Source organism: Astatotilapia calliptera, chromosome 12 (genome assembly GCF_964374335.1).
Source record: "Astatotilapia calliptera chromosome 12, fAstCal68.1, whole genome shotgun sequence".
NCBI lineage: Eukaryota > Metazoa > Chordata > Actinopteri > Cichliformes > Cichlidae > Astatotilapia > Astatotilapia calliptera.
The window spans coordinates 1,472,175-1,499,341 of record NC_137433.1 but is presented as its reverse complement, the minus strand read 5'-3'; the positions used below and the strand labels follow the sequence as shown (position 1 = coordinate 1,499,341).

General features: G+C 42.3%; 1 pseudogene across 1 annotated transcript; it reads left to right on the top strand.

Annotated features, from left to right (window-relative positions):
• Positions 1-7,377: 7,377 nt before the first annotated feature.
• LOC113034034 (AT-rich interactive domain-containing protein 3A pseudogene) lies at positions 7,378-13,163 on the top strand (annotated as a pseudogene). The gene is made up of 3 exons (XR_013912636.1): positions 7,378-8,572; positions 10,366-10,455; positions 12,997-13,163. The product of XR_013912636.1 is annotated as an AT-rich interactive domain-containing protein 3A pseudogene (transcript).
• The last annotated feature ends 14,004 nt before the right edge of the window (positions 13,164-27,167 follow it).

Here is a 27,167-nt window from a genome sequence, read left to right as displayed (position 1 = left end):
AGAGACTCAAGGACTTTTGCCAAAACACACAAGTTTGATATTGGCCTGTAATTAGTCAAAATGGCCGGGTCGCCTCCTTTTAATATTGGCGTAACAAAAGCAGACTTCCAAACAAGTGGAATTTCTTTATTTTGGATTGAAAGATTAAAAAGGATCGTAAGAGGTTGTGCAATGTAATCAGCTGCTATTTTCAGAAAATAGGGCTCTATTAAGTCTGGCCCTGGGGGTTTCCTGTGATCTAAGGCTTTAAGAGCTTTATGCACTTCCTGGACAGAAAAAGGAGAAAAATCAAAAAGCTCCCCAAAATATGTTTGGGGTTCTGTGCAGGGAATCATGGGGGCTGCTCCAACAGAGTTAAATAAAAAACCAGTAGCTACGAAGTGCTTGTTAAAGCTGTTTAAGACCTCAGTTCTGTCATAAACTGGGACAGAATCTTTTAAAATGAATTTTGGAAGAGCCTGTGATATTTTATTTATAGATAAGGACTTAATTACTTTCCAAAATTTCTGAGGGTTATTGAGGTTTTCTGTAGTAACAGATAAATAATATTCTGACTTAGCCTTCTTGATAAGTGTCGTGCATTTGTTTCTTAATTTCCTGAAGTCTAACCAGTCAGTCAGGGAATCGTTTTTCCTAGCTTTTGCCCATGCCACATTACGCTGATGGATGGACTCTGATAATTCCGATGAAAACCAAGGGTTCTCCCGTCCCTTGACCCTAAATTTTTTGGCAGGTGCATGCTTATTTAAAATCTTCATAAAAATTTCTTTAAAATAAGCCCAAGCCAGATGGATGTCTGGTATCAGACTCAAGTTTTCCCAATTTACCATAGACAAGTCATAATGAAACGCTTGCTCATTAAATATTTAAAAATTTCTTTTACAGATGATACGCGGTTTACATTTAGGGATTTTAGTGTTCCTACTGGTAGCAACTACACAATGATCACTTAAATCATTACAAAACACGCCTAGAGACAGAAACTTATGAGGGACATTTGTTAGAATTAGGTCAATCAAAGTAGATTTGTCAGGACTCTTTATATTTGGCCTTGTAGGTAGGTTGACCAACTGGCTAAGATTAACAGAGTCACAGAAGGATTTAAATTCATCAGAAGCTATATTCAGCCAGTCCCAGTTCAAGTCTCCGGCCAATAGAAGTTCGTTATATTTTAATTTGGACAGAAGATGCTTTAGAGATAATAAAGTTTCCTTTACAGCAGACGGAGGCCTATAGCACCCAACAACTGTTATAGAAAGAGACTTTACTATTTTAATATCCAAAGCCAAGAATTCCATTTGTTTAGGAATAGATACAGATAAAACAATGGATACTTCATATCTTGATTTAACATAAATTGCTACGCCTCCACCTTTCCTAGGCCTATCTGTGCGATAAAGATTGTATCCCGTTATGTTGATGTCATCATCTGTAATAGATTTGGACAACCAAGTTTCGGAGATAATCACAATATCCGCGTTTGTCGATTTCGCCCAAATTCTGACCAAGTCCATCTTGTGTAATAAGCTGCGTACATTTAGATGAACACATTTTAACCCTGGCTGAGATTTAAAATCGGCAGGGGTCTGGACACTTTTCAATTCAGGTCCAGGATTTGGTTGCACATCTCCGGATATAAGTAAAAGTAAAACAATCATCATTAACCTTCGTTTCATATTACATTTAAAAGCATTTTCGTACTTTGCAGATGTTAACGACAAATACTGCTTTTTCTTAAGTGAAAGTGAAAGATTATACAGAACAAGGGAACCTTGTAATTTGGGTAATACTTCATATCGATTTAAGCTAGCAACCAGAGCCAGATGAATCGTTGGTGACTCCAGGTGCACTGCTACAGTTGACCTAGTGCCACTAAAATAAGTTTCACCCATACTCAGCTCATATTTTTGAAGTCAAAATCTAGTCAATATGACGTCTTTCTTCAAATATGTTAAATTCAGAGATTATTTTAGATGAGTGGATCCTTAACGTCCCACTCCTCACACACACACACACACACAGCTGTGTGTGTGTCTATTTTAGCACTCTGCATCACTGTAAAAATAAAAGGACATCAGGTCCTTGAGCTTCTCTCAGATGTGATGAGAGGTAAGCTGAGGGGTCTTCATTTAGTCCCACCTTTCTCAGCAATTGAAAAAAATGTGACATTAAAACAAAAACAAATAATCAAAATAGTCACAAAAAATCAGGAAATCATTAGCATCTGTTTCGCAGGTATATGAAGTACCTCTACCCGTATGAGTGTGAAAAGCGGGGACTGAGCTCCCCTGGCGAGCTTCAGGCAGCTATTGACAGCAACCGCCGCGAAGGCCGAAGGCAGAGTTATGGCTCAGCCATCTTGAACTGCTCTCTTATGGGAAGCCAAAGCCTTCTGTCCTCACCAAAGATACAGATGTCCCACCTACCCATTCCTACTCACAACAGTGGCCAGATCTCCCAGGTTCCTGTGATCAAGAAAGGTAAGAGACAACAGCAAGGTGTAAGGTGGTGACTAGATTTTACCGTCATTTTATTTCCTGCTTTCTGCTGCATTGTTTACTCAACATGAGTTGTAGCTCAAGGACCTGATGTCCCTGTTTTTTCATTTGCTCTTTTCCTAATTTGTTATGCTAGGATGTTTATCTCTCTTATATGCATCTGTCTGCATCACAGTCATAGACCTGGTGTTGTTGCTTGACACAACCCCCACCCAGCACACACACACAAAAACACAAAATAAAAATCCCCCTGTGAGTATTAAATTATATGTTTATTGAGAGGGATCAGCTCAAAGTGTTGCCATAAAGGAGAACACTTGTCCTTTCATTCGGCTCCAAGAAAGCATGCTGCATGCTTTGCTCCAGTTGATGCCAACACAACCACAGACAGTTACTGTGAGTCCACTGGGTTTTGTCATAAATCACGCCAACACTTCGGCTACCTTCTGAAACAGCGTCAGCAATCATCAGTGACGTCACTTGCCCTTAAAGCAAACCTTCATACTTCATAACTTCTTACTGGATTTCACGACACATGCTCTGAAACCTCCACACAGTGCGTCTCTAGCTCTTTCTGTTTGCCTCTGATGGAAACGTGTCTCGTGTTTCGCCTGCGCTGATTCCTGGATTCCCTGGTGTGTGGTGAACCAGCGTGATGTGTGAATATATTCACTGTAAATAAACTGAACTTTGCGTTTATTTACAGTGTTTTTCTGCTTTCCAACTTCCCTCTGTCACTGATATTTCAGATTTCATCTGTAAGTCAAATCCTTTAACTTGTCAGCGAGACCCCACTCCTCTGCTTCCCCTCATATCTGCTGCCATCTACTCTTCACTTACCACTGAACTGTTCCTGCCATCTTCAAAGTTGCTGCCATCACCCCAATGCTGAAAAAAACAGGCTTAGATCCCAATAATTTTGATAATTTACCATATCTATCAAAAATTCTCTAAAAGATAGTTGCCACACAACTCCACTCATACTTAACTAACAATAATTTATATGAACAGTTCCAGTCTGGTTTTCGCCCCTTTCACAGCGCTGAAACAGCGCTAATACAAATACCCAATGATCTTCTCGTGGCAGCTGACTCTGGTTTACTCTCCATTCTTATTCTTCTCGATCTAAGTGCTGCTTTTCATTCTATCTCTCACTCAAATCTCCTCAGTAGGCTCGCCTCCATCGGTCTCTCCCATATCCCACTAGCCAGGTTTAAATCACTCAGTTTATTCGACTTAAATCCTTCACTTCTCAGCCCTTTCCTCTGGTCGCAGGCGTGCAGGGATCTGTCCTGGGGCCTCTTCTTTTCATTATCTAGCTTCTTCCGCTTGGACACATTTTTCGTAAATACAGTATCCATTTTCACTGCTATGCTGATGACACCCAGCTTTATCTGTCCACTAAACCTGATTCTGCTCTCCCCCGTCCTCCCTCACTCCTGTGTAGCTGAACTAAATTCATGGTTCTCTTCTAATTTTCTCAAACTCAATAGTAACAAATCTGAGCTCCTCCTGGTCGGCTCTAAACAAACACGATCCACAACTAATAGCTTTCCTATTACAATCAATAACTCCAAGAATTTCTCCATGTGTGAAAAGTCTGGGTGTCATCCTCGATAGTACTCTATCTCTTAACTCACACATCAGTAACGTCACTCGGTCTGCATATTTCCAACTCCGTAACATTATTCGTCTCCGTCCTTTTCTCTCCTCGCATGCCGCTGCCATTCTTCTTCATAGCCTGGTCACTTCCCGGGTCGATTACTGCAACTTCTTTCTGGTCTTAGTCAAAAATCTATCCATCAGCTTCAACGTGTCCAGAACTCTGCTGCTCGTATCATCACCAGGACTCCTTCTGTGCACCACATCACCACATCGTTGGGATTCAGGGAGGGGGAGTGTGTGTCTGTGTCAGTCTGCAGCCTCCCACTTCTGCCACCCATCCATCGTGTATGTAGGGAACGTCCCTCCAGGACAATCGGGCTCTCCCGAACACTCCTCGTTAAGAAGAGAGCGTCAAAATGCACTGAGGGACCAGTTGATCTCTTTAGAGAACAAGAGTCCTTTAGAGTTTTTCTACAAAGTTTAAACGACGAATTAAAGAATGAGTTAGCTGCTAAGGAGTTAGCCGCCTCGCTGGATTGTTTTATTGCAATGTGCATGAGAGAAGATGGCTACATCTGTGACCAAAGAAGAAACAGAAATGCTCTCACTCTCTCCTTCAGCAGAAATACTGTGGAAATGGCCGGAGGCAGAGAGAGGGATCTGATGACAAAGGGGGAGCAACCAATGCAGCTTGGTGGCGTTTGCCTCCCTCTGAGCACAGAAGCAGGTTAATGTAGCCAGAAAGGCAATTTCATTGATTCTTTCATTGGAAGACTTTTCCCTATCGTGGCTCATGATACGTTCAAAACTCTCATTACACACTTGCTCCCACGCACTCCGAGCATTAACTGACTCCATGGTAGAACGACGCTCTGGCTCTGAAGCTCTTCAAGTAACACTCGATGGACTTCCTGATGTAACTCATAAGATCCGCCTCTCTCTGCGTCTCTTATATTTGTTTGAAGAACTACTTACTCCACTGGTTCTGGGTCACCCCTACCGTTTCCTGATCCTCCATCCTCATCTCCAGACCCATCTGTTCTTCCCATTTAACACAGTCTGGCTGAAGTACTTTGAAAGGATTTGGCACTATCTCTCCCCCTCATAGAATATATGACTCCTCCTTCCCAGTGCTTCACTTTCCACCAGACAGCTGTATAGCTTGTCTAAACCTGAATGGGGGGTGGGCGATGAAAAATACTCATTAGCTGCAGGCATCATCTTCCTCTACCCTAGGTTCTTGTTTTTTAGTTGTCAAGAAGAAAGACAAAGCCCTGCAGCCCTGTATTGACTTCCTCAGGTTGAACAAAATAACTGTTATAAAAATATACACTGCCTCTACTGGCATTTGCTTCCAAGCTGTTACAGGGAGCCACCATTTTCATCAAACTAGAACTTTGCAATGCCTATCATCTGGTGTGGATTAGGCAGGCGGACGAATGGAAGACAGCCTTAACATCCACCTGGGCCACTTTGAGCATCTGGTAATGCTAACACTGTGTTTCATGGTGAACAATGTCCTCCAGAATTTCATTAACCATTTAGGTTTTGTCTATGCAGACAAAATCCTGATCTTCTCCTGGTCCCTCCAAGAGCACGACTCCCATATCCTGAGTGCCTCCTTAAAAACAAACTGGCTAAGTGAGAGAAGTACAAATTTCACATTCACACAGGTTCTTTCTTCCGGCACATTGTTGAGATGGAACACCTCAAACCTGAACCAGCTAAGGTGCAAGTAGTGATCGACTGGCCAGCTCCGGTTAACAGAGACTAGCTAGAAAAGTTGCACCTGTTTGGGTTTGTGAGCAGGCTTCCATGATATGGCTTAGTGTTTCATGCCCTCTTTAAAGCCTCTACCTACACCGCTCACCCATAGTCCCATATAGCTCTTGACCTTTGTCACTGGTTAACTCCTCTAGGTAAATAACACAGCAGTACTTACCACTATTGATCACTTCTCCACTTTGTTGCTCTGCCCAAGTTTCCCTCTGCATTAAAGATCATGCAACTCCTCCTCGACCATGTTTTCCGGCTTCCCTCTGGACATAGTGTCTGACTGCAGAATACTTCTGCATTCGCTTCACAAGTCTGATGAGAGTTCTGCACTGCACTCAATGCCAAGGTCAGTCTGTTCTCTGGCTTTATCCTCAGACGAACAGCTAAGCAGCAAATCAGGTATTGGAGGCCGTCCTGTGCTGCATTGCTTCTTCTAATCAGTCCACTTAGAGCTCCCAGCTGGCCTGAATAGAATATGCCCATACCACGCCTTCTTCATCAACCGGACTATGTCCCTTTAAGTCATCTCTCGGATACCAGCCTCCACTCTTTTGATCTGGTGAAGGTGAGCACTCAGTCCAACTGCATCTCCGCAGATGCCGCTGCCTCTTGAAAGCCACCTGTGCCACCAGGAACAAAATAAGCACCTAGCCGATCGCAGCAGAATCCCAGCAGCCATCTACTGTCCTGGTCCAAAGGTTTGGCTCTCCACTCATGGTTTTACCCGTCTTTTCAAAATACAAACAACTGCCCCCTAAATTTATTGGGCCTTTAGAGTTAGATTCCATGGTTAACCATGTGTCTGCCCATCTCAAATGACCCCACAACATAGAAATCCACAAAGTCTTTCATGATTCCCAATTAAAATGTGTTTTTTCCAGTCCGTTGTGCCCATCCTTCAGACCACCACCGCCAGCAGAGTCATTGATGGGCAACCTGCCTTCTGAGTTACATGGATTATGGATTTCAGACACCACGGGAGAGGCATCCATGGATGGAAGGGATACAGCTCAGCTCCGTCCTGGCTTCCACAGGCCCCAGTTCTGGATAAAAACATGATTAGGAAGTGCCACTGCCGGCAGGGTGTGTACTGTCATGGTCCCTCAGTCCTCCCTGATTGATTTCTTTGGGTTTGTTTTCTATCTGTCTCTCTGGCTCAGCTTTCTCTCTGTGTGCATGGGTGAGACCTGACACACCTGGGGCAGTCACCCTCCTGATCCCAATGATCTTATTAGCAGCAACTGCTTAAAGTAGTGGCTGGCTGCCGTTCTTTGCTGTATGTTGAAGTACACAGTTAAGCTGTGGCTCTTTCTCCTCCATGTGCTTGTCCTACGCAGATTCCTGGATTCCCTTCCCTGGTGTCGTGAGCCAAATGGATGTCCCTTCCTCCCTGGACCCCTGGAGCACGATTCCCCTTTTGGATAGTGTTGTTGTGTAAATATATGCACTGTAAATGAACGCACTGAATTTTCACCTTCTGAGTCATGCACTTGAGTCCAACCTGCTCTTTTGGGCTGCAACTCCATATTTACAATAGCTTTACAATATTATATATTAATATTATTACTATAGTGGGCAGTGGGCCTTTTTAACTATAGTCACTGCGGTTCACAACATGTCACCATACACATGGAGCCTTGGAGGGCAGGTTCATTACCCAGGGGTTGGTGGGTGGGGCTGCTGCAGTATTCAGCCATTCACTGCTATGTGCATCTTAGACATTGGTACTGTTGGAGGTCGAGATGTCCTGGATCTTTGTCTGTGTGCCTCTGGCTCCGTGGGTGGGGGGTTATTGTTGCTTCCAACACTCTTGTTGATTTGTGTATCTGTGCATTTTCATCGTTTTCTTTTCCAGGTACTGTGTTTTTTTTCTTTCTTTGTTTTGTTCTTACAGGTGCAGCAGTCGGTGATACATCGTGTTTTTCTGTTTGTCTCAATCCTTTTATTTTATTTCTCCCCGTTTTGTTCTGCCTGTCAGTTTTATACTGTAATAACTGATACAACACTAAAGATACTTTTTCACTACACTTCTTCCAGCTGCAGGCTGCTGGTGGGCTGTGTGCTGCACGGCCTTCCTGTGATACTCTGCCACATAATGCAAAGCCCAAAACGTTTACTTAAATATACTTCAGTAAATAGAAACAAACAAATACAAATGTGTCAGATTGTTGTGAATTCATCTATAATGTAAATCCACGGAAGAAAGAAAAGGAAACAATGTATCAAATATGAAATGTTTGTTCTTTATGTGAGCAACCAAAGAGGATCTATTTATAGATCACATTTTTAATAAGAACTATTGTGTCAAATCATTTATGTGTTAAAATGAAATTTGGACAGGTGATTAGAGGAGCCTGTTTTCATCAGTATGTATATTAATGTAAATATTGTATAAGAGCAGGGACAGATCATATATTGGCTTTTTTGTTGGTTTTTTCCTCCAGAGGAACCCATGATTGCCAGCTGCCTGTCCAGGCAGGTGGCTCTGCCCATGACTCCCAGCAGCCATCCTGCTGCAGCCATGGCCGTCCAGACAGCCGCTCTGGAACAGCTGAGAGAGAAACTGGACAGTGGCGAGCCGCCACAGAAGAAGATGATGATGGAGCAGCAGAGGATCATGCAGCATGCCCTGCAGCAAAACCTGCTGGCGATGGCCTCCCAGCTACCCCTCAACATCAAACTTAACAACAGAGGTAAGAACAGTCATTTAAGGTTTGAGTGCATGCTCTTTGGTTGGTGTTGTATGTGCGTCTTTGTCATTTCTTCATTTCATTTTCCAGTTAAAACCAGTTTAAGTAAAGTCTTTAATTTCACAATGTAAACTTCTAAATTTCCAAAACAGTGTTGAGGGCATGACCTCTGTGTCCTGTCACAGCCGTCTCTTTGCGTGGCTTTGGCAATGAAACTTCTAAGGACACTAAAAAGGGTCAATTAAGATGCTTCAGATGCTCGTGGATATAATACTATCTAACGTAATCTGCTGTCCACTGAAGCCTCTGCAAGAACCTAAATGGACAAAGAAATAGATTTCCTATAGCTTAGCACTGTTGCAGCCTGTGTTCCTTTTATTGTCGCAAAGAAATCCTACAATTAGATGTGTTAGTTGTGTAGGCCGTTCCTTTCCATTCACACTAATTTTGTGTACTAAGAAGGTTTTTCTTCTTGTTCATTCTGTTTCCCTTAACATAGTTAAATTTGCTGTTTAAGCTCCTACTTCATCATCTGTTCAGTGCTTCATGATCATGTTTAAATGTGATATTTTACAAAATCCTGATACAATCTGAAGTATTTTAGTAACAAAGCGTTTAACATGGAGCAGGGTCGTACTCACATGGTGTTGCTGTTAAAGGTGTTTTGTGGCACTACCAGGTGACGTAGCCCCAAACAAACACATTTATTAACATTTGTCAGGAATGATGAGTCCAGCTGTTTTAGGACATTTCTGAACCTTGAACATGGAGACACGGTAAGAGGTGGTTAGCATGAATGAACATTTCACATAACAGATGTTCACTCAGATGGGAATTTAACTATTGTTACTAATACAGTGTGATCTGCTCACTTTATGTTTGTAGAAACATATTTGAGGCTGATTTGAGTGTAAATCTGAGCCCAACTCAAAAATGTGTCACAAACAGCAAACGGTGAAATACCTGAACCACTAACATGCACAGAATTCATCATGTAACACGTCATTACAGACTCATCAGACTCGAGATGTTTTTCTCGTGCTGATCATGAGTGAGTACGCCCTCCTGCCGTGGCTTCGGCTGCAGCCAGCGCGGCTCATGAAAATCCATAAGTCACATATGACTTAATGATAGCGGTTAAAGGAAGAATGAGAGGCCCAGCTACTCAAGTGTGATATCATTTCTGTGTGCACCAGTGCCTCGCACATATTAGTCATAATAGCTGCCTTGAATTTGATAGGTGATGGAAGAATGAGGTTAATTCCCACACCGGCCATCCAGCTCTGTCAAAAGCAAACCCTGTTATTTAAGATTACACTGAAAACTATTATTATTGTCTCTCAAATGGATAAATTTGTGTTTACAGATGTTTTAGTGCAGCAGCCACCAGCTGAGATCACCGTGTGCACGGCTCGTCTGTTCTCTGAGGACGATTTTGTTCAGTTAAAAGTTTATTTTATTTGCTTTCAGGTTTTGTTTTAGAGTACTATTGACACGCTACGCTTTCTTTCTGCTGGTTTCCGTTCTGAAATGGCAAAAGTTAACGACATTTCTGTCATTTAAGAACCTGGCCAAGTTTTCCGACTGTGTTGTGATAGGATTCATCCATAATTGACATGCAGAAATAGCTGTGCCATCTTTTGACAGTTCTTTCTCCCCAGAACTCTTTAATAAAGCTCTCCTTATCCTGTCACTCTCTGAATTATCACCAATACTCTTCTTGCTTCTTCCGTTCCTTTTCTAAATGCTCATATTGAGTTTTTTTCTCTCTCCTTCTGTGCCCCTTCTCTTGACAGATGATAGACAAGAGACTGCATTGAACCTGTCTACCAACGGCATTAGCAGCATCAACATGTCAATAGAAATAAATGGAGTTGTCTACACAGGTAAATAGAGGGGCCGTTTGCTGATGTAATTGCAGGCAGGAAATTCAATAAGTTATAGGAGCACCCTGGTGCTTAGTCCTCTACACAATTTGATGTCTTTGCTATAAAATCCATCGTAATGAAGTGGCAGTCCAATAGTGTTAAAAAAGTTAAATATCTCAAAATTGGGCCTGTGAATTTGAAGGTTTATTTTCTGTCTGTGTGTGGATACAGGGAGCTTGTGCCTTGTAGTAATTACTGCATCTCTCCTTTAACATAGCCCATTCATATCATCGTGCTATCGTCTCTAAGCTCTCTGAAGTTCTCCACAGAGCTTCCAGCTGCTATTCTCAGATCACTCTGTGGATCCTCTTTCACTGGACCTCAAACTTGTACAAAGACCAAAGATCAACTTATGCTTCAAACTGGCCTCTAACATATCTGAAGGATCGTAGCTGGTGAGGGGTCCCTGCTAACTGGTCATTTGCAATTACCGGTAGATTTCAGTGTCCACAGTGTCTGCCAATCAAGTGAGAAGCAAAAATTTGCTATTTTTTCAGCACTGAACAGGTTGAATGTGTCACTGCAGTCTCGCTCTGCTAAATCTTGTTCAATTCAGTTTTATTTATACAGCACCAAATCACAACAACAGTCGCCTCAAGGTGCTTTATATGTAAGGTCGACCCTACAATAATACATGCAGAGACAAACCCAACAATCATATGACCCCCTATGAGCAAGCAGTTTGGTGACAGTGGGAAGGAAAAACTCCCTTTTAACAGGAAGAAACCTCCAGCAGAACCAGGCTCAGGGAGGGGCGGGGCCATCTGCCGTGATTGGTCTACGTGTCCTCGATCAGTCTCTGTGTGTATGTCTCGATTCCTCGTTCTCTGGGTCCGTCCTGTCCTTGTGTTTCGTCCTTTGTCTCCCCACTCTGCCATGTGCTTCCATGTTTGTCCCCTGTTCTGTTGTTAAGCTTACGTGTCCTTGACATCACTTCCTCTGCGTCTCCAGGTTTTTCTTCTTTTCCATTGCGCACATTGGCCTATGAAAATATACTACACCATGCACATCATAACATGTTGTGTTATGATGTGTATGTAGTAATCTGTTTGGATGTGCTCGGGAAAAGAACGATTATTTTCTTGCACAAAATAGCCCTGATGGCATCAGCTGACCCCCACACAGCCTCATTCACGAATTTAATTCAATTCAATTTTATTTACACAGCACCAAATCACAACAAGTCGCCTCAAGGTGCTTTATATTGTAAGGTAGACCCTACAATAATACATACAGAGACAAACCCAACAATCATATGACCCCCTATGAGCAGCACTTTGGCGACAGTGGGAAGGAAAAACTCCCTTTGAACAGGAAGAAACCTCCAGCAGAACCAGGCTCAGGGAGGGGGGGGGGGGGGGCATCTGCTGTGATTGGTTGGAGTGAGAGAAGGAAGACAGGATAAAGACATGCTGTGGAAGAGAGACAGCGGTTAATAACAGATATGATTCAGTGCAGAGACATAGGACTCCTGCTGCAGCATTTTGGATTAACTGAAAGCTTTTCAGGGAGTTTTTAGGACTTCCTGATAATTATGAATCCAGTCGTCCAGCCTGGAAGTAATAAATGCATGAAGCAATTTTTCAGCATCACTCTGAGACAGAATAAAGGGATGGTTGGCTCAACAGAGCTCTGACTTTTTGAAACCTGGGGTTGTTCTTATTTTCTTCAATCAGTGATGAATAGTAAGATGTTCTGGCTTTGCGGAGGGCTTTCTTATAAAGCAACAAACTATTTCTCCAGGCTAAATGATGATCCTCTAAATTTGTGACACGCCATTTCCTCTCCAGCTTACGAGTCATCTGCTTTAGGGTACGTGTTTGAGAATTATACCACGGAGTCAGGTACTTCTGATTAGAGACCTTCGTTTTCACAGGAGCTACAGTATCCAGAGTCGTACGTAGTGAGGAGGTGAAATTATTAACAAGATGATCGACCTCTGTTGGAGCAGCGTTCAGATAGCTGCTCTGCTCTGTGTTATGCACAAAAACAACATTGGTGTATTTTATTTATGGAGCATTATTATTTAATAAACGTTGATAACTCTGAGTAATTTCTTCATCTACATCTACGCTGCATGTTAATAAAGGTGCCTGTGTGAGATCTGGGACACAGCTTTGACCAAGAACTCTCTTTTTGTTCTTACTTTATGGCTTTAAAAAATATCGAGATATATATCGTATATCTCCATCCAGCTAGAGAATATCGAGATATGAATTTTGGGTCATATCGCCCAGTCCTAACTACTATTGCTGTAAGTTATGTCAGATTATTCCTTTTGCTTGTTAAAACAAACAAAACTATGTTTTTGTCAGCCTGTGAATTTCATTCTCTGGTCAGATCCAAAACCCACTTCATCTTTTTTGATATTACCTGTGAGGGATACCAAAATAAATCCTTTCATGCTTTATAAAAGCGTCTGAAACAAACACGCTCTGAAATCTGATGTTAGGACAGCGCAGAGTTCAAGGCTAACTTGGGCTCGATGTTTCTCCACAGGCGTCCTGTTTGCTCGGCAGTCGCCCATAGCAGGGATGGCAGGACACCATGGGAAGCATCATGGCTGTCAGACTCAGGGAAGAAGCAGCCCTACAAAGTTCCAGCCCTCCTCATCCTCCTCGTCCTCTTCTTCTTCTCTCCATGGACACCGAAACACCTCCCCCTGACCCTCCACTTCTTCTCACCTCCCCCTCCAGTCCCAGTGAGAAGAACCATGTTACTAAATCATCAGATTAACTCCAGTTTATTTCAGTTGTGGTTTACTCCACATCCACAGGTGAGCAAAGCACTGATTAAAAAGCAACTGTTGCATATAGACATCTACCTGCCCCCCACTTTTAACCTGTGTGACAGAACATTGTTCATGTCCTCAAACACATCTAGTTAGTGTGGAAAAGTTCACTCATCAACTCAACATACCACCACAGTGAGCCAAAGACTCGTACCCCCGCGCTGAAATGATGTTGCAGCTGAAACCGTGGTTTTGGTTTTTGTAACATTGTGACAAACCTCAGAAACGGACTGTTTACAGTGGATACATGAGGGACTGATGCAAAAACAAGAAGCACATCAGAGGTGAAAACCATCTGGTTCATTAGATAAACAGATACTCAAAGACTGGTGTTCGTTCACACGCTGGAGTTAAAGTGATGTGTTTACTTTCCTCTCTACTGCATGGCTCTGTCCACCCGCTAACAGTCCTATAAGCACAGCGTGTCTCAAAGCCATGTTGTTCACAACACAAAGATCAGCTACACAATTCATTTGAATAATTCGTTTGTTAGGTTTCCCCAAACCAGCTGGTACCAAACTAGCAATAGCCTGAGTTTGCTGTAGTGTATAATAATATGATAGCTGCCTAAGGTGTGTACTATGTAAGTATAATAACCACTCCAATACGTATTAAAGCTGCATCTTGACACTACAGAGAGCCTCAAATTTGGGGAAATCCCACTGTAGCTGTTCAAGTGCAAAGAGCTGCTGTTCAGTGTGTTTGTGTCTCCACCATAACCAGAACACGTCTCCATCATGCGATTCATCGTTTGTTTAGTAAATATGTAAACGTAATTAGAAAGCAGGCGTGTTTGTGTCCTCTCTGCTTTCAGGATGTTGGGCACAGCTTACATTAAAGTAATGAACGTGTTGTTCTGAGGGCAAATATTGCACTTTATGTTGAGCGTGATTTTTACCCTGAGTAAGATTTTGGAAGCTCTTCTGACAAAACCATACGTGTAAAGTCTGTGCTGAGGTTGATGTAGATATACTGTAGATGCAGAGATGGTGTGATGCTGTTGGGCTGACTGAAAGTCCTCAGAGGAAACGACTGTGACGAGAACGAGCAGCAGTTCAGTTGGCAGGCAGTAGGTGAGCAGGAGGCAAATACAGGTAACAGAGCAGTCATGAGTCAAACGTGGTTTTATTTTGGGTTTCTGTTTTAAAATAATGCTCTGGTGTCTTCATAAAGACCTTTGTTCATCGTGAAAGGCAGTGGACACACGCTGAAGTGTTGTTTCTAGTACGTCTGTTAAAGCAAGTGTATGTTTGATCCTGTATCATCACTCTCGCTGATGCTCGTTGGCAAAACTTCACCAAACCACCTACATACAGACAAAGGATTAATACAAAATATACCTCATACATTTACTTTGTTATTACTGTTTTAGTTCAGTGGATCGCTGGGTTTTTTTCACATTTTACATGATTAAACAAGAGACACACATCTACCTCATTCATTATACAACGTGCCAACAATCACGTCTACATGGCAACTTTCATATCCATGTATTTATGAACCAGCAAGTTTACAGAGCTTTTTTACGTTATACCAAAAGAATCCAGATGAAAATGAACAGAAAGAAGAAATGATGGTGGCACAAGTGTAAAAGGTGTTTTAGATATAAATATGTGTTCATGTGATACTTTTTGTGACTGATTGTAAGAAACTGCAGAAATGAATTTGGGATCTTGCATCTTTCTCAGAATGACGCAGCTTTACATTTATCGTCCATATTTATAGCAGGGAAATTGTTGTAATTCAAGCTGATATCAGCCTAAAATTGTCTCCTGCAGTGCTGACAAACACTAAAGACATCATGAAATGCTATAATTGCTTAAACTTCAGCACTCGCATAAAGATGTTTTTGATGTTTATCTCAGATTCACTCAGTTATCATTATGATGCATTTGCTTCAAACATGATCAGAGGACGTTTCAGTGGCTCCAAGCAGAGAACAACAACAGTTTGGAGTATTTGCATCATTTACTTCCACGTACAGGCCAGGCTGGGTGATGCTACAGGTTTCAGTAACGTCCCACAGACGACAGAAACATCTGAGCAAAATGAGGAAGAACATTTTTGTGTTTGTTGCTTTTTGCCTGTCATCATTAACCAGCACAGCAGTAACATTGTTCTTTTTGAGTACTTCACATCACATCTGTTTGGTGAAACTGAGCTAACATTCCCAGATATTCACTTCAGTCCCATCACATTTAGGAATGTTACCCTCAGATTCCTCCTCATTCATTTCAAAGCAACATATGAAGAGTTCGTGGAATGTAAGCATGTAGTTGTGTCTATATTTCAGATTTAATGATGGCAAAAATGGCAAAGACACAAACGCAGTACAGAAAGATGTGACTCACTGGGAGCTAATAGAGTGTTGCAATCAATACTTTGTATTAAATCAAAAATATAATATCTCTGTATGTTTAATTGTGGGTCCTGAACCACAAATATAATTTGTTTTAAACCTTAATAATTCTAAGAACATTCACTGCTACCTGCTGTCGTTTAACTGGGTTTTTTGGGGGTTTTTAACTGTTGTAACTAAACAAATCGCAGCCACGGACACGTGAAACTAGCGTGGAGACGCTCCAGGACCAGTGAGACTGTCTCTTTCTTAGCATCCTGTAGGATGATGCCCACTACATCGTTTAATTCTGTTTTATTTGCATCCAAACACAACAACAATGGCCTCGAGGTGCTTCAGCAGCTCAGATAACTGCGTGGCTGAAACATTTCACACTCACTTGATTTTGAGCTCATCGAGAGCAGAGAACCAAAGAGAAAGCAACACCTCCGCATGCAGGAAAAATGTAACCAAATAACATGTATTGTATTTGATCTATGATATGCTCTGCTTGTAGTTTTTAGACAATGACTGCGTTATGAGTTGTGTGCAAAGCTGTAAATGTTTCCCTTTGTTTGAATACATCCAGTGCATTCTGGGACACTGGCGTGTGGTGCTCAGGGGTAAAAATGTGTCAAAAACTGTTGTGATGGATTTTCTGGGTTTACCATTTGACTTGTGGTGCATTTAGAAATAAAAACATGCGTTTAACGCAACCTTTCCATTGTTCTGTACAAATGTTTGTGTTACCAAATGCATTTATATACACATGATACTCCACAATCAGTATCTTGGGTTCTGACAAACTTGACTTGTGATGCATCCTGAAAACACTCTCATTAGTACTTTTTTATTATTTCTTGTTCTACTGCAAGAAAACAGTGAAAACATTTGTTTCAGAAACAGAAAACTGCAAAGTCCTTTTCAGCAAATGCAGTTTGTCGAGTGCAGCATTAAGCAGGTAAAATGCTGTAAAGATTGGTTAATTAAGACTGAGAATCCTGATGTAATTAGGGGCAGCAAAGATTAGCGGTTGTCAATGGTGCAGCTAGGATTTGCAGTAATAGGTTTATTATTGGGGCTTGCTGAATGTTACTTTATACTTCTGAATAAACAAAAACAAATTAGGAGCAGTCATCCAATAAAGGGTTATCTTGTCAAGGGCTGACAGAAATCCATGCCCCTATAACACAGTGTTAATTTTATGCACCACTGACAAACACAATGGTAATCAATAACAACACTATAAAATAAGGTGAAGCATCACTCTGAGCTGAAGGTGCTGGATGGATCCATGAGCAGAAAAACCATTCTGGCAGTATTTTCGGCGTTCCTCCTGTGCACAGTGTTACACAGCAGGAAAGAGCTCGCCTCTGCTACTGAAGGACGAGCATGTGAATAAAGTGCACAAAAAACTGCTGCCATGCACTCTTTGTAACATCTGTAAAGACAACATGCTAACACAAAGGTAGACCTATTAAATCCTCTTCTGATCTTCAGGAGTAACAAATGTAGTGATGAGTGCTCGAGCTTGCAGTTTCATCTCCATTTCTACATGTTTCTATAGTACAGTATATTGTAAGGTAAAAACCCTACAGTCATACAGACTCAATCAAATGACTCCCTACGAGCAAGAACTCGGCTTAACTAATGAGTAAATACAGAGTGGTGTGTAAGCACATGGTCAAGGGGTGAGACAAGCATGTTGTAGGGTAACTAAGGGAGGATTCAGGGTCACCTGATCACGCCCTAACTATAAACTTTGAACTATAGACGCAGTCTAAGAGTTAAGAGCTCTATTGGGGTCATACGGTACTATAAGGTCTTTAAAGTTAGCATGAACCACTACATGTATTAAGGCCGATTTACATCATGGAGCCCTGCTCTCAAGAGCTGGATTTTAGAAATCAGTGCTTTTGGAACATGTTTAGCACCATATTCAGTCAGTCAGGAACCTTACACCACTGGGTTGGCTGATTACTGGTGGTCAACATCAGTTTATGTGTTGGAGATTATGTATCGCAATTTCAGGAGCGGGACCACGTCTCCAAATACGCTCCTTCCAGTTGTCATCTGTAGAGGTTCCCCCAGTTCTGGAAGCTGGGCATTTTCGTTTAGGTGCCCCACCCTCCCTCCTCGTTTTCAATTCTTTAACTTCTTCCTTTCTATTTAGTACACGGGGATCTGCCAGGCCCGGGAGCCCCCAGCCCCCTTTGAGGCCTTCCCCAAACCGCAGCTCACTTCATGTCAAAGCCATTCACCTTTACCTACCAAAACCTTTACCTACCAAAACACTGTCAATCATAAGATGATGTGGGCCCAGCTAGTGAAAGCTAATTAATAAAAGAACCCAAAACTCAGCGGAATAGAAACCAGTTTAGGGGTCACTTTTGTTCTACCCCGGCAGCAACAATAAGTAAACAGAGCAAGGATTTCATTCTTTCTCTTTAGTAGTAACTGGCTCATCGTTTGGCTAGCTGCCCTGAAACAGGAAAGTCCACCCGTTAGCCGTAATGTTCAAGTTGTAAAGCACTATGATCAACCTATCTCTAATAATCAGCTATGTACCACAGGCCTTCAAGCTGGCTGTAGTTAAACCTTTACTCAAAAAGCATCTCTAGACCCAGCAGTCTTAGCTAATTATAGGCCAATCTCCAACCTTCCTTTATATCAAACATCCTTGAAAGAGTAGTTGTCAAACAGCTAACAGATCATCTGCAGAGGTTTATTTGAAGAGTTTCAGTCAGGTTTCAGAGCTCATCACAGCACAGAAACAGCTTTAGTGAAGGTTACAAATGATCTTCTTATGGCCTCTGACAGTGGACTCATCTCTGTGCTTGTCCTGCTAGACCTCAGTGCAGCGTTCGAGACCATAATATCCTATTAGAGCGATTAGAACATGCTGTAGGTATTACAGGTACTGCGCTGCAGTGGTTTGTATCATATCTATCTAATAGACTCCAGTTTGTGCATGTAAATGGAGAGTCCTCTTCACACACTGAGGTTAATTATGGAGTTCCACAGGGTTCAGTGCTAGGACCAATTCTGTTTACATTATACATGCTTCCCTTAGGCAGCATCATTAGAAGACATAGCATACATTTACACTGCTATGCAGATGACACCCAGCTCTATCTGTCCATGAAGCCAGATAACACACACCAATGAGTTAAACTGCAGGAATGTCTTAAAGACATAAAGACCTGGATGGCCGCTAACTTTCTGCTTCTTAATTCAGATCAAACTGAGGTTATTGTACTCGGCCCTGAAAAGCTTAGAAATATGGTATCTAAGCAGATTCTTACTCTGGATGGCATTACCTTGGCCTCCAGTAACGCTGTGAGGAACCTTGGAGTCATTTTTGACCAGGACATGTCCTTCAATGCACATATTAAACAAATATGTAAGACTGCGTTCTTCCATTTGTGCAACATCTCTAAAGTTAGAAATATCCTGTCTCAGAGTGACGCTGAAAAACTAGTTCATGCATTTATTACTTCCAGGCTGGACGACTGTAATTCATTATTATCAGGAAGTCCTAAAAACTCCCTGAAAAGCCTTCAGCTAATCCAAAATGCTGCAGCAAGAGTCCTGACAGGGACTAGAAAGAGAGAGCAGATTTCTCCTGTTTTGGCTTCCTGTTAAATCCAGAATTCAAAATCCTGCTGCTCACATACAAGGTCTTAAATAATCAGGCCCCATCTTATCTCAATGACCTTGTAGTACCATATCACCCTATTAGAGCACTTCGCTCTCGCTCTGCAGGCCTACTTGTTGTTCCTAGAGTATTTAAAAGTAGAATGGGAGGCAGAGCCTTCAGTTTTCAGGCCCCTCTTCTGTGGAACCAGCTTCCAGTTTGGATTCAGGAGACAGACACTATCTCTACTTTCAAGATTAGGCTTCAAACTTTCCTTTTTGCTAAAGCATATAGTTAGGGCTGGACCAGGTGACCCTGAATCCTCCCTTAGTTATGCTGCAATAGGCATAGGCTGCCGGGGGATTCCCATGATGCACTGGGTGTTTCTTCTTAAGTCACCTTTCTCACTCACTGGGTCATGTTCACTGTTTATCTTCTGTATGTTCCACTTCCTGTTTTATTGTGTTAGCCTTACTCTGTGTGCATTATGTTCTAGTTCTCTTCCCATTTATCATTAGTTCATTATGATCAGCTGTTCACTCACCTGTCTCTAATCGCTCATCATTCATCATTCAAGCCTGTGTCCCTCAGTTACAACAGTCCAGGGTTGAGTCATTGTCGCTGTTAGGTTGTCCTATGTTCAGTTCCGTCAGTCAGTCGTTCAGCCATTTCCTGCTTCTGTTCTTTTTGTTCACTCCGTCTGCATTAAACACCAACCTTCACCTACCCGTGAGTCCAACGTTTGGGTCCTCCTTCCCTCATCCACACTGCAACCCCTGACACTCACTATGTATTAACAGACCTCTCTGCATTGAATCATATCTGTTATTAATCTCTGTCTCTCTTCCACAGCATGTCTTTTATCCTGTCTTCCTTCTCTCACTCCAACCAATGACAGCAGATGGCCCCGCCCCTCCCTGAGCCTGGTTCTGCTGGAGGTTTCTTCCTGTTAAAAGGGAGTTTTTCCTTCCCACTGTCGCCAAAGTGCTTGCTCATAGGGGGTCATATGATTGTTGGGTTTTTCTCTGCATGTATTATTGTAGGGTCTACCTTACAATATAAAGCACCTTGAGGCAACTTGTTGTGATTTGGTGCTGTATAAATAAAATTGAATTGAATTAAATTCATGAATGAGGCTGTGTGGGGGTCAGCTGATGCCATCAGGGCTATTTTGTGCAAGAAAATAATCGTTCTTTTCCTGAGCACATCCAAACAGATTACTACATGCACATCATAACACATCATAACACAACATGTTATGATGTGCATGGTGTGGTATACAGTGGGGCAAAAAAGTATTTAGTCAGCCACCGATTGTGCAAGTTCCCCCACTTAAAATGATGACAGAGGTCAGTAATTTGCACCAGAGGTACACTTCAACTGTGAGAGACAGAATGTGAAAAAAAAATCCATGAATCCACATGGTAGGATTTGTAAAGAATTTATTGGTAAATCAGGGTGGAAAATAAGTATTTGGTCACCTCAAACAAGGAAAATCTCTGGCTCTCACAGACCTGTAACGTCTTCTGTAAGAAGCTTTTCTGTCCCCCACTCGTTACCTGTATGAATGGCACCTGTTTGAACTCATCATCTGTATAAAAGACACCTGTCCACAGCCTCAAACAGTCAGACTCCAAACTCCGCCATGGCCAAGACCAAAGAGCTTTCGAAGGACACCAGGAAAAGTATTGTAGACCTGCACCAGACTGGGAAGAGTGAATCTACAATAGGCAAGCAGCTTGGTGTGAAAAAATCAACTGTGGGAGCAATCATCAGAAAATGGAAGACATACAAGACCACTGATAATCTCCCTCGATCTGGGGCTCCACGCAAGATCTCATCCCGTGGGGTCAAAATGATCATGAGAACGGTGAGCAAAGATCCCAGAACCACACGGGGGGACCTGGTGAATGACCTGCAGAGAGCTGGGACCAAAGTAACAAAGGTCACCATCAGTAACACACTACAACGGCAGGGAATCAAATCCCGCAGTGCCAGACGTGTACCGCTGCTGAAGCCAGTGCATGTCCAGGCCCGTCTGAAGTTTGCCAGAGAGCACATGGATGATACAGCAGAGGATTGGGAGAATGTCATGTGGTCAGATGAAACCAAAGTAGAACTTTTTGGTATAAACTCAACTCGTCGTGTTTGGAGGAAGAAGAATACTGAGTTGCATCCCAAGAACACCATACCTACTGTGAAGCATGGGGGTGGGAACATCATGCTATGGGGCTGTTTTTCTGCCAAGGGGACAGGACGACTGATCCGTGTTAAGGACAGAATGAATGGGGCCATGTATCGTGAGATTTTGAGCCAAAACCTCCTTCCATCAGTGAGAACTTTGAAGATGAAACGAGGCTGGGTCTTCCAACATGACAATGATCCAAAACACACCGCCCGGGCAACAAAGGAGTGGCTCCGTAAGAAGCATTTGAAAGTCCTGGAGTGGCCTAGCCAGTCTCCAGACCTCAACCCCATAGAAAATCTGTGGCGGGAGTTGAAAGTCCGTGTTGCTCGGCGACAGCCCCAAAACATCACTGCTCTCGAGAAGATCTGCATGGAGGAATGGGCCAAAATACCAGCTACTGTGTGTGCAAACCTGGTAAAGACCTATAGTAAACGTTTGACCTCTGTTATTGCCAACAAAGGTTATGTTACAAAGTATTGAGTTGTATTTTTGTTATTGACCAAATACTTATTTTCCACCCTGATTTACAAATAAATTCTTTACAAATCCTACCATGTGGATTCATGGATTTTTATTTCACATTCTGTCTCTCACAGTTGAAGTGTACCTCTGGTGCAAATTACTGACCTCTGTCATCATATTAGGTGGGGGAACTTGCACAATCGGTGGCTGACTAAATACTTTTTTGCCCCACTGTATTTTCATAGGCCAATGTGCGCAATGGAAAAGAAGAAAAACCTGGAGACTCAGAGGAAGTGATGTCAAGGACACGTAAGCTTAACAACAGAACAGGGGACAAACATGGAAGCACATGGCAGAGTGGGGAGACAAAGGACGAAACACAAGGACAGGACGGACCCAGAGAACGAGGAATCGAGACATACACACAGAGACTGATCGAGGACACGTAGACGAAGACAAACGCACAAAGGGACCTAATAGACAGGAGACCACAAAGCAGAAATAATAAACTCAGAGACATAAGAAGACTAACTCAATACTAACCGTGAAAAACATGAACATCTGCAACAAATTATAAATGTAAAATAACATTAACAGAACTCAACTGTGTAAGTTAGTGAACCAAAGTGTTTTACACACATAATTATCAGACATTGCAGGTTCTGTAAGTGTCAGATTACTAATACACATCATCAGAAACATCTTTTCTACTATTTCAGCTGCTATCCAGACAGCATGTTGTATCATTGCATCGTTAGCCGCACCTCTTTAAAGGTCTCAGTAATTGTTCTGAGAGGGATTCTGAAGATTGACGGCTTCCTTCAGCCAGGCATCGTGGTTCAAAGGCCCCAGGATGGTGGAAGGATGACTCCGCAGCTTACTTATGATACCTGACAGTGTATTTCACAGAATAGGTGCACAACTGAAGTCCATTCTGAGAAGCATTAAACAATGAATATAAAGTTGGATTAAATTAATTGTTAATTTGTGATTTGTTTGGGTGTATCTCATTCAACTGGAAAGATGTGTTTATTTTATAATCCTTTTGAACAGTTTTATAATTTTACTGAATAAAGAAAGAAACATGAAAAACAAAACACAAAAAGTCACAAAAACATTTGCTGCAAAACTTTCTAAAGCTTGACAGCTCTGTTAGGTTTTTCTTATGCACAGACACACAGACACACACACACACACACACACACACACACACACACACACACACACAGACACACAGACACACACAGACACACACACACACACACACACACACACACACACAGACACACACACACACACACACATAATTACACTTAAACTCGGCTCCTGGTTTCTTTACCTTCTTGGTCCATAAAGTCACTTATAGTTACAGACACGTGGGACCTTTGGAGGATACGTGCTCCAACACTGGGGCCGAGATGTGTGGCGTCTATATGGACAGAGTGGCCTTCATGTAGGCCAGCCGCTTGAATGCAGACATATGTTGGCATCTACACACAGAGTCTTTGTTGTTTTCCACGTCTGTGTAATAACACATCTCAAACAGGGCTGGAGTTCATCTCGTCATTGTCTCGGTGCATCACTGCACTTTATTAACTATTTCTCAGTCAAATGTGCTGAAAGGAGCACCATATGCCACATTTTCCCTTATTTCATGGCATAATTATCTGTGCTGCATGTGTATATATTGCACATAAGTATTCACTTACCATTCCAAACCACTGAATTATGTTCCAATCACTTCCATGTCCACAGGTGTCTAAAATCAGGCACCTGTGCATGCAGCCTGCTTCTACCTGTGTGAAAGAATGGCTCACAGAACTCCAGCGCTGTGCCGCGACACAATACCACCTATGGAAAAAACCCATTCATGAAGTATCCTACTAAATATTCCCGAGTCAACTGTTAGTGAAACTATAAGAAAGTGGAAGTGTTTGGGAATGACAGCAACTCAGCCACAGTGGTGGGAGATGTAAAGTCATAGAGCAGGATCAGAAGTCGCCGACTTTCTGCAAAGTCAATTCCTACAGACCTCTGAACTTGACGTGGCCTTCAGATGAGCTCAAGAACAGCAATGGAATCAGTTTCAGTGGCCGAGCAGCTGCATCAATGCTTTACACCAAGGGCAGCGCAAAGTCTCTTATGCAGCAGTTCAACCACAGTGATGGGTTTGGTTGACCTGTTAATAATTATTCCTAGAGTAGGGCACATATATATATATGCGTTCACACTGATGTCTTTAATCATAAGGTAGTAGAAATGACAGAGACGACCACTGTACATGGTTAGCATGCATATATTTTGGCCTGCAGGTCAATTTAACTCTGTTTGTGCTGCTACTGCTGTTGGTGCTTGCAGCACTCTACCTTCCTCTAGTGGTTGGTTGATGCTGACAATGATTGTAACACTCTGTAGGACTTAATGCCTGTGACACCACCAAGTGCACCCAGAGACATCCTTGTAAGATGACCCAGTTTGACAACGCCAGCCTCCACAAACTTGGTCCATATTGTAGCAGAAGAAAACACAGTGCTGGGAATGAAGTCATTAAAAAACAGCGGCTCCTCGAAAAGCCACATCCCAGGTCTGGGGTCAGGAGCACGAGCGACCTTCAGCGCCCGCCAGGTGTTCACCACCGAGCTGTAAAATGGCACAAGTCCAGACAGATCCACCTGATCCAACTTCAGAAGAAAGAGGAGTTTATCCAAACCAAGCCGGCCCGCTCTCCTAAGCAGCACCTGAGCAGAAGCCATCCAGCTGTGACCACAGCCACACAGCAGCCTCTGCGCCGTCTGCAGTCTAAAGGCTGCTGTTCTGGACAAAATCTATAACTCAGTGTATCAAATATTAAAGACATTCAGCATCTCTCATGTTTCTGTCTCTTTATAAAAACAGCTGCTCTTTAAAACTGACCCAATTAAAGAAACATGAACTTCCATATTGATCAGATCAATACACACAGCTCTGATGTCACTACATCTCCTTGGACTCTTCATTGATGGTGGTTTGTGGCCCTCTGCTGGTGAGAAGATGAACTGCATGATGTCAGGTTCATGAACACAGATGACATGAAGTGTTTTTATTGTGCTTTTTCTAATTGTTCAGGGTTCTGCACCAGGAAACAGCTTCAACACACTCAGAGTTTCAAAATAAAACAGTTGATGTGAGTTGGAGAAAAGAGTCATTTGAATCAGTTTAACCCCTCTGTCATCATCAGAATCAAGTTTGATATCATTTTGATCCTGAAGGAAACACCAATGCGCACCTGCGGACTACTTACGTGCACCCTGCATATAAAGGCTGTGCGAGGCGAAAATTCATCTAGTAAGTTGACGGAGTTCTTTGTTACACCTGGGAAAACGAGGATGTTGCATCTGCAGCAGAAGGTGCATTTCATACTATGAAGGGTCACAATAGCTACAGATCCATGGATTGCACTAGTGTGTTGCTAAAAAAAGAAGCATTTCCAGACTTTAACAAAGACTGAAGCTATTGTCAATGGTGTCATAGTGCTACATTCAGTTGAAGTCACTCTTTGGCTCTTCATAAAATCCAGTACTGTGGCATTTCTCAGACTTCAGTAACCAGGAACAGAGAAAATATTCCCAATCGTACTTTGACTGGAAGAATGGTGGCATGCAAAAAAAATTAATTGAGGGTAGAAACGCGAAATGAGACAGCAGAAACCATTGCACAATACCTCACTGGTACCTCACTGGTCATTTTTCTTATACAAAGGAGGTATTATTACTGTAACGTTATTTAATTCTAGAGGTTTTTGAATTATTTTTTTGCACTTCTTGACTTGTAAAAGCCTATAAGACATTTTTTTATTTCACCACTCATTTACTGCACAGAGAAGACATTTAAATATGTTAAAATTTTCTTTAAACAAACAGTATTATTAAAATTCGTCATGACTGGGCCAAGTGTCCTCTTTTTTGGAAATCAGAATATGGTCACCCTAATAATTACTTCCTCCAAACCATCAACCTGTCTTTTAGACCCCATTCCTACAAAACTGCTCAAAGAAGTCCTGCCATTAATTAATTCTTCGATCTTAAATATGATCAACCTATCTCTAATAATCGGCTATGTACCACAGGCCTTCAAGCTGGCTGTAGTTAAACCTTTACTCAAAAAGCATCTCTAGACCCAGCAGTCTTAGCTAATTATAGGCCAATCTCCAACCTTCCTTTATATCATAGTCGACCATAATATCCTATTAGAGCGATTAGAACATGCTGTAGGTATTACAGGTACTGCACTGCAGTGGTTTGTATCATATCTATCTAATAGACTCCAGTTTGTGCATGTAAATGGAGAGTCCTCTTCACACACTGAGGTTAATTATGGAGTTCCACAGGGTTCAGTGCTAGGACCAATTCTGTTTACATTATACATGCTTCCCTTAGGCAGCATCATTAGAAGACATAGCATACATTTACACTGCTATGCAGATGACACCCAGCTCTATCTGTCCATGAAGCCAGATAACACACACCAATGAGTTAAACTGCAGGAATGTCTTAAAGACATAAAGACCTGGATGGCTGCTAACTTTCTGCTTCTTAATTCAGATCAAACTGAGGTTATTGTACTCGGCCCTGAAAAGCTTAGAAATATGGTATCTAAGCAGATTCTTACTCTGGATGGCATTACCTTGGCCTCCAGTAACACTGTGAGGAACCTTGGAGTCATTTTTGACCAGGACATGTCCTTCAACGCACATATTAAACAAATATGTAAGACTGCGTTCTTCCATTTGTGCAACATCTCTAAAGTTAGAAATATCCATATCAGCCTATTAGAGCACTTCGCTCTCGCTCTGCAGGCCTACTTGTTGTTCCTAGAGTATTTAAAAGTAGAATGGGAGGCAGAGCCTTCAGTTTTCAGGCCCCTCTTCTGTGGAACCAGCTTCCAGTTTGGATTCAGGAGACAGACACTATCTCTACTTTCAAGATTAGGCTTCAAACTTTCCTTTTTGCTAAAGCATATAGTTAGGGCTGGACCAGGTGACCCTGAATCCTCCCTGTGTTTCTTCCTCGAATCAAAGAGAATGATCCTCCCCATTGAATCATGACTATCTAGATGAGCACAAGCTCTCTGCTACATGTAGATCAGCCTGGGAGCCGGAGCCAGAGAGAGCCCAAGTACCACTAGTGGTACGTGTACCACAGTTTGAGGAGGACTGATGTAGATGATTACCTGACACATTCCCAGATTTGGTCTAAGTAAACTTAGAGGGTCAAAG